Genomic DNA, 12209 nt, shown 5'->3' on the forward strand with positions numbered 1-12209 from the left:
GAGGAAGGAAGCCCCGGGTGGCCTAGGGAGGTGTTGCCCAGGCATAGCCCATCTGGTCCCCATGGGCGATCAGATGGCTGGACACGGAAGTGAAGCCGCCTGGACTCTCCCGACCCTGTCCCCGTCCCCGTGCCCGTGCCCGGGATGCATGGAGCCCGTCCTGGGCACTTTTCCATGCCTTCGGCCTGGAGCCCCCAGACACCCAGGGGAGGACCACCGTGAAAGCCATGGAGCCCGACCCGGGCACTCTGCCATGCCGTCGGCCTGGATGGAGCCCCGGACGCCCGGGGGACAAATGCCCGGGACGCATGGAGCCCGTCCTGGGCACTTTTCCATGCCTTCGGCATGGAGCGCCCCGACACCCTGGGGAGGACCACCCTGGAAACCATGGAGCCCGACCCGGGCACTCTGCCATGCCGTCGGCCTGGATGGAGCCCCGGACGCCCGGGGGACAAATGCCCGGGACGCATGGAGCCCGTCCTGGGTACTTTTCCATGCCGTCGGCCAGGAGCCCCCTGACACCCAGGGGAGGACCACCGTGAAAACCATGGAGCCCGACCCGGGCACTCTGCCATACCGTCAGCCTGGATGTAGCCCCGGACGCCCGGGGGACGAATGCCCGGGACGCATGGAGCCCGTCCCGGGCACTCTGCCATGCCGTCCCGACAAATTCGTACGGACTCCTAACCTTACGACACGGATCGGAATCGAGCCCTCTCTGACCCAGCAGTTTCAGGCGCCCGGGGGACGAATGCCCGGGACGCATGGAGCCCGACCCGGGCACACTGCCTTGCCGCCGGCCTGGATGGAGCCCCGGACGCCCGGGGGACAAATGCCCGGGACGCATGGAGCCCGTCCCGGGCACTCTGCCATGCCGTCGGCCTGGATGGAGCCCCGGACGCCCGGGGGACGACTGCCCAAGAGCCATGGAGCCCATCCCGGGCACTCTGCAATGCCGTCCCGACAAATTCGTACGGACTCCTAACCTTCCGACACGGATCGGAATCGAGCCCTTTCTGACCCAGCAGATTTCAGGTTGATTTGCTATATACTTTACGTACGATTTTATGGGGGCCGATTCCGATCCGGTACGTAAAAGCAAATACGACCGACATGTCGGACAACCACGTACACCCAGGGGATAGGACTGCCCGGGTCACATGGACCCCGTCCTGGGCACTCTGATCTGCCGCCGGCGCCGGGGATCGAACCGTGATCACCAGATGGGGATATCCCAAAAATCTGGCATGGATACGGCCCGCCAGGACAGGTTTGGGCACCTGGCCTAAGATGTGTGTTGTTTTTTGTTCACACTATCTTTCTCACTATGTAGATGGACGAGCAACATTTGGTCAGCATGGCCGAGTGGTCTAAGGTGCTGTGTTAAGGCTGGAGGCGTGGGTTCGAATCCCACTTATGACAAAACTTTAAGTCCATTTTGTCTCTGCGTTCCTTCAGAATCTCAGCTAAAAATTGACAGTGCATATAATATCTGAATACGTACCAAACTTGTTTCAACTGCAAATGAATTTGCCCAATTCTGTCTTCAAGCTCGTATAATATTCTTCTAGCACTAGTGGTGTTTTATGTGTTTTTTGGGGGGTGCCTAAAAAATCCCTTTTATTGAAGAAATGGCTTACATTCAGTCTTGTGATATTTTTGGTTTCCAATAAGTAGATTTTTAATTTTATGTAACCTCATTTTCTAATGCTCCATTCAAGAGATGTTTCCACTATGAAATGAAGAGCAAGGGGAAAGAGCACAAATGATAGAGCCAGTGAGTGAGATGGGGTGTTGAGGAAGGAGAGAATGAAACAAAGACAGAGTGAGTGAACGGCAGGTAGGCATAGAAGAGGAGACTAGAAGTGAAGGTGACTTGCTTTTCCCTGCTTTTGACCTCCCACCCATCTCAAACCAATCACAAACATACCTCCTATGCAACGTTGGTATGCAGAACTTCACTCCTCAGCCAGTGAGGGTGAGTCCCAAGCCAGGGGCTAGAGAGCAAAAGAATGGATGTGCTCAGACGTTCCTTGCTAGGGACAGTTGATCTGAAACAAGGCCTGCTCTCTTGTTTCCAGCAAGGATCTAGAAATTCTGCATGAATCTGCAAGGCACATTGACAGCATAAATTTACATAAACTGCCCCACCTTCTGCCTTCCTACTTCCTGAGCAGTGGTTGTTTGTGTATAGAGAGAGAGTTCGCAGGCAAGGTAATTTTGTGAGTAGGATACAGAACCCTAAATAGCTGGTGATAGGTATAAGTTATTCTAAAAGCATAAAAACAGTACATCTGTGAAATGAAATGCTTTCATATGTGATCTTCTATGTTTATTGTCCTGTGCAAAAAGTTGCACCTTGTGTTTGAAGGTTGAAATTATTTCAAGCTTGCATGGATGCAGAAATTTCTGAGTGACTTTTATACATTTCTTAGGACTCTTCACTGTCAGGATGGCCGAGTGGTCTAAGGCGCAGTGTTTAGGCCGCATTCTGCTCTGGAGGCGTGGGTTCGAATCCCACTTCTGACATTACTTTTGGAGATATAATCTTCTTCATCAGGATGACATCTGATGGAAGTTGCATCTGTTCGTCTTCACCTGGGACGTTATTCCGTCCTCGTAGAGTCAAGAGAGCTTGGGTTTCTCATATATTTCTGTTGTACAAAGTCTTGCTGATAAAGTGCAATCCTTACCAAATGATTTTAGGACCCATGTAAGAGCTCATCTAGAAGAGTCATGCTCTTGTATTCCCTGGCCAGACAGGCCATGCAAATTTGGAAGAATGCCAAGCACCTGTTAGACAGCTGGACTCCAGCACACTTACAGCAATTTCCTCAGGGCTGTGATCAGGGGCTGCTTAGATTTGGTTATTCCACTCTATGTTGTAAAATTGAGATCCCTTGTTGAATTTGCTTTAGTCAGCCAAGATGTGGCTGTTGACTCAATTTCAAAGCAGCTTTGGGCCGTTCAAGTGGCTGGTGAATAGCACTTTCTCTTTGTATGCATTAAAGGTCTAAAGAGTTCTTCATAGGTACTGCTCTGTATGGATTGTTCAAAGATCTGTTGGAAATGCTTATAATGGGATAAATAAATTAAGGGCATGCCTTTTCGGTACCCCACTTGCATGGCTGTCTGGCTCGTGGAAGGCGCTGCAAATGCAAGTCAGGTTGGCCGAGTGGTCTAAGGCGCTGCGTTCAGGTCGCAGTCTCTTCTGGAGGCGTGGGTTCAAATCCCACTTCTGACAAACCTTTGTTTAATCTTTTTTCTTGAGGGAGAAAATCAGATCATTTCCCTCACACGGGCTTATATGGTTGTCTTTTTGGAAAAGTGCAGTGAGTTTTTTTTTCTTGCTATAGCCACTCATGGCCTAAGATGTGTGTTTTTTTTGTTCGCACTATCTTTCTCACTATGTAGATGAACAAGCAACATTTGGTCAGCATGGCCGAGTGGTCTAAGGCGCTGCGTTAAGGCCGCAGTCTCTCCTAGAGGTGTGGGTTCGAATCTCACTTCTGACAAAACTTTAAGTCCATTTTGTCTCTGCGTTCCTTCAGAATCTCAGCTAAAAATTGGCAGTGCATATAATATCTGAATAAGTACCAAACTTCAGTTTCAACTGCAAATGAATTTGCCCAATTCTGTCTTCAAGCTTGTATAATATTCTTCTAGCACTAGTGGTGTTTTATGTGTTTTTTGGGGGGTGCCTAAAAAATCCCTTTTATTGAAGAAATGGCTTACATTCAGTCTTGCGATATTTTTGGTTTCCAATAAGTAGATTTTTAATTTTATGTAACCTCATTTTCTAATGCTCCATTCAAGAGATGTTTCCACTGTGAAATGAAGAGCAAGGGGAAAGAGCACAAATGATAGAGCGAGTGAGTGAGATGGGGTGTTGAGGAAGGAGAGAATGAAACAAAGACAGAGTGAGTGAACGGCAGGTAGGCATAGAAGAGGAGACTAGAAGTGAAGGTGACTTGCTTTTCCCTGCTCTTGACCTCCCACCCATCTCAAACCAATCACAAACATACCTTCTATGCAACGTTGGTACGCAGAACTTCACTCCTCAGCCAGTGAGGGTGAGTCCCAAGCCAGGGGCTAGAAAGCAAAAGAATGGATGTGCTCAGACGTTCCTTGCTAGGGACAGTTGATCTGAAACAAGGCCTGCTCTCTTGTTTCCAGCAAGGATCTAGAAATTCTGCATGAATCCGCAAGGCACATTGACAGCATAAATTTGCATAAACTGCCCCACCTTCTGCCTTCCTACTTCCTGCGCAGTAGTTGTTTGTGTATAGAGAGAGAGGTCGCAGGCAAGGTAATTTTGTGAGTAGGATACAGAACCCTAAATAGCTGGTGAGAGGTATAAGTTAATCTAAAAGCATAAAAACAGTACACCTGTGAAATGAAATGCTTTCATATGTGATCTTCTATGTTTATTGTCCTGTGCAAAAAGTTGCACCTTGTGTTTGAAGGTTGAAATTATTTCAAGCTTGCATGGATGCAGAAATTTCTGAGTGACTTTTATACATTTCTTAGGACTCTTCACTGTCAGGATGGCCGAGTGGTCTAAGGCGCTGTGTTTAGGCCGCAGTCTCCTCTGGAGGCGTGTGTTCGAATCCCACTTCTGACATGACTTTTGGAGACATAATCTTCTTCATCAGGATAACATCTGATGGAAGTTGCATCTGTTCGTCTTCACCTGGGACGTTATTCCGTCCTCGTAGAGTCAAGAGAGCTTGGGTTTCTCATATATTTCTGTTGTACAAAGTCTTGCTGATAAAGTGCAATCCTTACCAAATGATTTTAGGACCCATGTAAGAGCTCATCTAGAAGAGTCATGCTCTTGTATTCCCTGGCCAGCCAGGCCATGCAAATTTGGAAGAATGCCATGCACCTGGTAGACAGCTGGACTCCAGCACACTTACAGCAATTTCCTCAGGGCTGTGATCAGGGGCTGCTTAGATTTGCGTATTCCACCCTATGTTGTGACATTGAGATCCCTTGTTGAATTTGCTTTAGTCAGCTAAGATGTGGCTGTTGACTCAATTTCAAAGCAGCTTTGGGCCGTTCGAGTGGCTGGTGAATATCACTTTCTCTTTGTACGCATTAAAGGTCTAAAGAGTTCTTCATAGGTACTGCTCTGTATGGATTGTTCAAAGATCTGTTGGAAATGCTTATAATGGGATAAATAAATTGAGGGCATGCCTTTTCGGTACCCCACTTGCATGGCTGTCTGGCTTGTGGAAGGTGCTGCAAATGCAAGTCAGGATGGCCGAGTGGTCTAAGGCGCTGCGTTCAGGTCGCAGTCTCTTCTGGAGGTGTGGGTTCAAATCCCACTTCTGACAAACCTGTGTTTAATCTTCTTTTTTCTTGAGGGAGAAAATCAGATCATTTCCCTCACATGGGCTTATATGGTTGTCTTTTTGGAAAAGTGCAGTGAGTTTTTTTCTTGCTATAGCCACTTATGGCCTAAGATGTGTGTTTTTTTTGTTCACACTATCTTTCTCACTATGTAGATTGACAAGCAACATGTGGTCAGGATGGCCGAGTGGTCTAAGGCGCTGCGTTAAGGCCGCAGTCTCTCCTGGAGGCATGGGTTCGAATCCCACTTCTGACAAAACTTTAAGTCCATTTTGTCACTGCGTTCCTTCAGAATCTCAGCTAAAAATTGGCAGTGCATATAATATCTGAATAAGTACCAAACTTCAGTTTCAACTGCAAATGAATTTGCCCAATTCTGTCTTCAAGCTCGTATAATATTCTTCTAGCACTAGTGGTGTTTTGTGTGTTTTTTGGGGGGTGCCTAAAAAATCCCTTTTATTGAAGAAATGGCTTACATTCAGTCTTGTGATTTTTTTGGTTTCCAATAAGTAGATTTTTAATTTTATGTAACCTCATTTTCTAATGATCCATTCAAGAGATGTTTCCACTATGAAATGAAGAGTAAGGGGAAAGAGCACAAATGATAGAGCCAGTGAGTGAGATGGGGTGTTGAGGAAGGAGAGAATGAAACAAAGACAGAGTGAGTGAACGGCAGGTAGGCATAGAAGAGGAGACTAGAAGTGAAGGTGACTTGCTTTTCCCTGCTCTTGTCCTCCCACCCATCTCAAACCAATCACAAACATACCTTCTATGCAACGTTGGTATGCAGAACTTCACTCCTCAGCCAGTGAGGGTGAGTCCCAAGCCAGGGGCTAGAGAGCAAAAGAATGGATGTGCTCAGACGTTCCTTGCTAGGGACAGTTGATCTGAAACAAGGCCTGCTCTCTTGTTTCCAGCAAGGAACTAGAAATTCTGCATGAATCTGCAAGGCACATTGACAGCATAAATTTGCATAAACTGCCCCACCTTCTGCCTTCCTACTTCCTTAGCAGTAGTTGTTTATATAGAGAGAGAGGTCGCAGGCAAGGTCATTTTGTGAGTAGGATACAGAACCCTAAATAGCTGGTGAGAGGTATAAGGTATTCTAAAAGCATAAAAAGAGTACACCTGTGAAATGAAATGCTTTCATATGTGATCTTCTGTGTTTATATTGTCCTGTGCAAAAAGTTGCCTCTTGTGTTTGAAGGTTGAAATTATTTTAAGCTTGCATGGACGCAGAAATTTCTGAGTGACTTTTATACATTTCTTAGGACTCTTCACTGTCAGGATGGCCGAGTGGTCTAAGGTGCTGTGTTTAGGCCGCAGTCTCCTCTGGAGGCGTGGGTGCGAATCCCACTTCTGACATGACTTTTGGAGATATAATCTTCTTCATCAGGATAACATCTGATGGAAGTTGCATCTGTTCATCTTCACCTGGGACGTTATTCCGTCCTCGTAGAGTCAAGAGAGCTTGGGTTTCTCATATCTTTCTGTTGTACAAAGTCTTGCTGATAAAGTGCAATCCTTACCAAATGATTTTAGGACCCATGTAAGAGCTCATCTAGAAGAGTCATGCTCTTGTATTCCCTGGCCAGCCAGGCCATGCAAATTTGGAAGAATGCCAAGCACCTGGTAGACAGCTGGACTCCAGCACACTTACAGCAATTTCCTCAGGGCTGTGATCAGGGGCTGCTTAGATTTGCGTATTCCACCCTATGTTGTGACATTGAGATTCCTTGTTGAATTTGCTTTAGTCAGCCAAGATGTGGCTGTTGACTCAATTTCAAAGCAGCTTTGGGCCGTTCAAGTGGCTGGTGAATAGCACTTTCTCTTTGTACGCTTTAAAGGTCTAAAGAGTTCTTCATAGGTACTGCTCTGTATGGATTGTTCAAAGATCTGTTGGAAATGCTTATAATGGGATAAATAAATTGAGGGCATGCCTTTTCAGTACCCCACTTGCATGGCTGTCTGGCTTGTGGAAGGTGCTGCAAATGCAAGTCAGCATGGCCGAGTGGTCTAAGGCGCTGCTTTAAGGCCGCAGTCTCTCCTCGAGGCGTGGGTTCAAAGCCCACTTCTGACAAAACTTTAAGTCCATTTTGTATCTGCGTTCCTTCAGAATCTCAACTAAAAATTGGCATTGCATATAATATCTGAATAAGTACCAAACTTCAGTTTCAACTGCAAATGAATTTGCCCATTTCTGTCTTCAAGCTCGTATAATATTCTTCTAGCACTAGTGGTGTTTTATGTGTTTTTTGGGGGGTGCCTAAAAAATCCCTTTTATTGAAGAAATGGCTTCCATTCAGTCTTGTGATATTTTTGGATTCCAATAAGTAGATTTTTAATTTTATGTAACCTCATTTTCTAATGCTCCATTCAAGAGATGTTTCCACTATGAAATGAAGAGCAAGGGGAAAGAGCACAAATGATAGAGCGAGTGAGTGAGATGGGGTGTTGAGGAAGGAGAGAATGAAACAAAGACAGAGTGAGTGAACGGCAGGTAGGCATAGAAGAGGAGACTAGAAGTGAAGGTGACTTGCTTTTCCCTGCTCTTGACCTCCCACCCATCTCAAACCAATCACAAACATACCTTCTATGCAACGTTGGTATGCAGAACTTCACTCCTCAGCCAGTGAGGGTGAGTCCCAAGCCAGGGGCTAGAGAGCAAAAGAATAAATGTGCTCAGACGTTCCTTGCTAGGGACAGTTGATCTGAAACAAGGCCTGCTCTCTTGTTTCCAGCAAGGATCTAGAAATTCTGCATGAATCTGCAAGGCACATTAACAGCATGAATTTGCATAAACTGCCCCACCTTCTGCCTTCCTACTTCCTGAGCAGTAGTTGTTTGTGTATAGAGAGAGAGGTCGCAGGCAAGGTAATTTTATGAGTAGGATACAGAACCCTAAATAGCTTGTGAGAGGTATAAGTTATTCTAAAAGCATAAAAACAGTACACCTGTGAAATGAAATGCTTTCATATGTGATCTTCTGTGTTTATTGTCCTGTGTAAAAATTTGCACCTTGTGTTTGAAGGTTGAAATTATTTCAAGCTTGCATGGACGCAGAAATTTCTAAGTGACTTTTATACATTTCTTAGGAATCTTCACTGTCAGGATGGCCGAGTGGTCTAAGGCGCTGTGTTTAGGCCGCAGTTTCCTCTAGAGGCGTGGGGTTGAATCCCACTTCTGACATGACTTTTGGAGATATAATCTTCTTCATCAGGATAACATCTGATGGAAGTTGCATCTGTTCATCTTCACCTGGGACGTTATTCCGTCCTCGTCTAGTCAAGAGAGCTTGGGTTTCTCATATATTTCTGTTGTACAAAGTCTTGCTGATAAAGTGCAATCCTTACCAAATGAGCTTAGGACCCATGTAAGAGCTCATCTAGAAGAGTCATGCTCTTGTATTCCCTGCCCAGACAGGCCATGCAAATTTGGAAGAATGCCAAGCACCTGCTAGACAGCTTGACTCCAGCACACTTACAGCAATTTCCTCAGGGCTGTGAGCAGGGGCTGCTTAGATTTGCGTATTCCACCCTATGTTGTGACATTGAGATCCCTTGTTGAATTTGCTTTAGTCAGCCAAGATGTGGCTGTTGACTCAATTTCAAAGCAGCTTTGGGCCGATCAAGTGGCTGGTGAATAGCACTTTCTCTTTGTACGCTTTAAAGGTCCAAAGAGTTCTTCATAGGTACTGCTCTGTATGGATTGTTCAAAGATCTGTTGGAAATGCTTATAATGGGATAAATAAATTGAGGGCATGCCTTTTCGGTACCCCACTTGCATGGCTGTCTGGCTTGTGGAAGGTGCTGCAAATGCAAGTCAGGATGGCCGAGTGGTCTAAGGCGCTGCGTTAAGGTCGCAGTCTCTTCTGGAGGCGTGGGTTCAAATCCCACTTCTGACAAACCTGTGTTTAATCTTCTTTTTTCTTGAGGGAGAAAATCAGATCATTTCCCTCACATGGGCTTATATGGTTGTCTTTTTGGAAAAGTGCAGTGAGTTTATTTCTTGCTATAGCCACTCATGGCCTAAGATGTGTGTTGTTTTTTGTTCACACTATCTTTCTCACTATGTAGATGGACAAGCAACATTTGGTCAGCATGGCCGAGTGGTTTAAGGTGCTGCGTTAAGGCCGCAGTCTTTCCTGGAGGCGTGGGTTCGAATCCCACTTCTGACAAAACTTTAAGTCCATTTTGTCTCTGCGTTCCTTCAGAATCTCAGCTAAAAATTGACAGTGCATATAATATCTGAATAAGTACCAAATTTGTTTCAACTGCAAATGAATTTGCCCAATTCTGTCTTCAAGCTCGTATAATATTCTTCTAGCACTAGTGGTGTTTTATGTGTTTTTTGGGGGGTGCCTAAAAAATCCCTTTTATTGAAGAAATGGCTTACATCCAGTCTTGCAATATTTTTGGTTTCCAATAAGTAGATTTTTCATTTTATGTAACCTCATTTTCTAATGCTCCATTCAAGAGATGTTTCCACTATGAAATGAAGAGCAAGGGGAAAGAGCACAAATGATAGAGCGAGTGAGTGAGATGGGGTGTTTTCGGAAGGAGAGAATGAAACAAAGACAGAGTGAGTGAACGGCAGGTAGGCATAGAAGAGGAGACTAGAAGTAAAGGTGACTTGCTTTTCCCTGCTCTTGACCTCCCACCCATCTCAAACCAATCACAAACATACCTTCTATGCAACGTTGGTATGCAGAACTTCACTCCTCAGACAGTGAGGGTGAGTCCCAAGCCAGGGGCTAGAGAGCAAAAGAATGGATGTGCTCAGACGTTCCTTGCTAGGGACAGTTGATCTGAAATAAGGCCTGCTCTCTTGTTTCCAGCAAGGATCTAGAAATTCTGCATGAATCTGCAAGGCACATTGACAGCATAAATTTGCATAAACTGCCCCACCTTCTGCCTTCCTACTTCCTGAGCAGTAGTTGTTTGTGTATAGAGAGAGAGGTCGCAGGCAAGGTAATTTTGTGAGTAGGATACAGAACCCTAAATAGCTGGTGAGAGGTATAAGTTATTCTAAAAGCATAAAAACAGTACACCTGTGAAATGAAATGCTTTCATATGTGATCTTCTGTGTTTATTGTCCTGTGCAAAAAGTTGCACCTTGTGTTTGAAGGTTGAAATTATTTTAAGCTTGCATGGACGCAGAAATTTCTGAGTGACTTTTATACATTTCTTAGCACTCTTCACTGTCAGGATGGCCGAGTGGTCTAAGGTGCTGTGTTTAGGCCGCAGTCTCCTCTGGAGGCGTGGGTGCGAATCCCACTTCTGACATGACTTTTGGAGATATAATCTTCTTCATCAGGAAAACATCTGATGGAAGTTGCATCTGTTCGTCTTCACCTGGGACGTTATTCTGTCCTCGTCTAGTCAAGAGAGCTTGGGTTTCTCATATATTTCTGTTGTACAAAGTCTTGCTGATAAAGTGCAATCCTTACCAAATGATTTTAGGACCCATGTAAGAGCTCATCTAGAAGAGTCATGCTCTTGTATTCCCTGGCCAGCCAGGCCATGCAAATTTGGAAGAATGCCAAGCACCTGGTAGACAGCTGGACTCCAGCACACTTACAGCAATTTCCTCAGGGCTGTGATCAGGGGCTGCTTAGATTTGCGTATTCCACCCTATTTTGTGCCATTGAGATCCCTTGTTGAATTTGCTTTAGTCAGCTAAGATGTGGCTGTTGACTCAATTTCAAAGCAGCTTTGGGCCGTTCAAGTGGCTGGTGAATAGCTCTTTCTCTTTGTACGCTTTAACGGTCTAAAGAGTTCTTCATAGGTACTGCTCTGTATGGATTGTTCAAAGATCTGTTGGAAATGCTTATAATGGGATAAATAAATTGAGGGCATGCCTTTTCGGTACCAAACTTGCATGGCTGTCTGGCTTGTGGAAGGTGCTGCAAATGCAAGTCAGGATGGCCGAGTGGTCTAAGGTGCTGCGTTAAGGTCGCAGTCTCTTCTGGAGGCGTGGGTTCAAATCCCACTTCTGACAAACCTGTGTTTAATCTTCTTTTTTCTTGAGGGAGAAAATCAGATCATTTCCCTCACATGGGCTTATATGGTTGTCTTTTGGAAAAGTGCAGTGAGTTTTTTTCTTGCTATAGCCACTCATGGCCTAAGATGTGTGTTTTTTTTTGTTCACACTATCTTTCTCACTATGTAGATGGACGAGCAACATGTGGTCAGGATGGCCAAGTGGTCTAAGGTGCTGCGTTAAGGCCCCAGGACCTCCTGGAGGCGTGGGTTTGAATCCCACTTCTCACAAAACTTTAAGACCATTTTGTCTCTGCGTTCCTTCAGAATCTCAGCTAAAAATTGACAGTGCATATAATATCTGAATAAGTACCAAACTTGTTTCAACTGCAAATGAATTTGCCCAATTCTGTCTTCAAGCTCGTATAATATTCTTCTAGCACTAGTGGTGTTTTATGTGTTTTTTGGGGGGTGCCTAAAAAATCCCTTTTATTGAAGAAATGGCTTACATTCAGTCTTGCGATATTTTTGGTTTCCAATAAGTAGATTTTTCATTTTATGTAACCTCATTTTCTAATGCTCCATTCAAGAGATGTTTCCACTATGAAATGAAGAGCAAGGGGAAAGAGCACAAATGATAGAGCCAGTGAGTGAGATGGGGTGTTGAGGAAGGAGAGAATGAAACAAAGACAGAGTGAGTGAAAGGCAAGTAGGCATAGAAGAGGAGACTAGAAGTAAAGGTGACTTGCTTTTCCCTGCTCTTGACCTCCCACCCATCTCAAACCAATCACAAACATTCCTTCTATGCAACGTTGGTATGCAGAACTTCACTCCTCAGACAGTGAGGGTGAGTCCCAAGCCAGGGGCTACAGA

At 45.1% G+C, this 12209-nt stretch overlaps 8 non-coding genes across 8 annotated transcripts; all 8 read left to right on the forward strand.

The window, feature by feature from the left end:
* The first annotated feature begins 3161 nt into the window (after nucleotides 1-3161).
* TRNAL-CAG (transfer RNA leucine (anticodon CAG)) lies at nucleotides 3162-3244 on the forward strand. The gene has a single exon. It is a non-coding gene; the product is annotated as a tRNA-Leu (tRNA).
* Nucleotides 3245-4541: 1297 nt separating this feature from the next.
* TRNAL-UAG (transfer RNA leucine (anticodon UAG)) lies at nucleotides 4542-4624 on the forward strand. The gene has a single exon. It is a non-coding gene; the product is annotated as a tRNA-Leu (tRNA).
* A 632-nt stretch (nucleotides 4625-5256) lies between these two features.
* TRNAL-CAG (transfer RNA leucine (anticodon CAG)) lies at nucleotides 5257-5339 on the forward strand. Its single transcript has one exon. It is a non-coding gene; the product is annotated as a tRNA-Leu (tRNA).
* A 189-nt stretch (nucleotides 5340-5528) lies between these two features.
* On the forward strand, nucleotides 5529-5611 carry TRNAL-AAG (transfer RNA leucine (anticodon AAG)). The gene has a single exon. It is a non-coding gene; the product is annotated as a tRNA-Leu (tRNA).
* Nucleotides 5612-6637: 1026 nt separating this feature from the next.
* On the forward strand, nucleotides 6638-6720 carry TRNAL-UAG (transfer RNA leucine (anticodon UAG)). Its single transcript has one exon. It is a non-coding gene; the product is annotated as a tRNA-Leu (tRNA).
* A 2456-nt stretch (nucleotides 6721-9176) lies between these two features.
* On the forward strand, nucleotides 9177-9259 carry TRNAL-AAG (transfer RNA leucine (anticodon AAG)). Its single transcript has one exon. It is a non-coding gene; the product is annotated as a tRNA-Leu (tRNA).
* A 1298-nt stretch (nucleotides 9260-10557) lies between these two features.
* TRNAL-UAG (transfer RNA leucine (anticodon UAG)) lies at nucleotides 10558-10640 on the forward strand. The gene has a single exon. It is a non-coding gene; the product is annotated as a tRNA-Leu (tRNA).
* A 632-nt stretch (nucleotides 10641-11272) lies between these two features.
* TRNAL-AAG (transfer RNA leucine (anticodon AAG)) lies at nucleotides 11273-11355 on the forward strand. Its single transcript has one exon. It is a non-coding gene; the product is annotated as a tRNA-Leu (tRNA).
* Nucleotides 11356-12209: the final 854 nt, after the last annotated feature.

This window comes from Lissotriton helveticus, chromosome 8, assembly GCF_964261635.1.
Source record: "Lissotriton helveticus chromosome 8, aLisHel1.1, whole genome shotgun sequence".
NCBI lineage: Eukaryota > Metazoa > Chordata > Amphibia > Caudata > Salamandridae > Lissotriton > Lissotriton helveticus.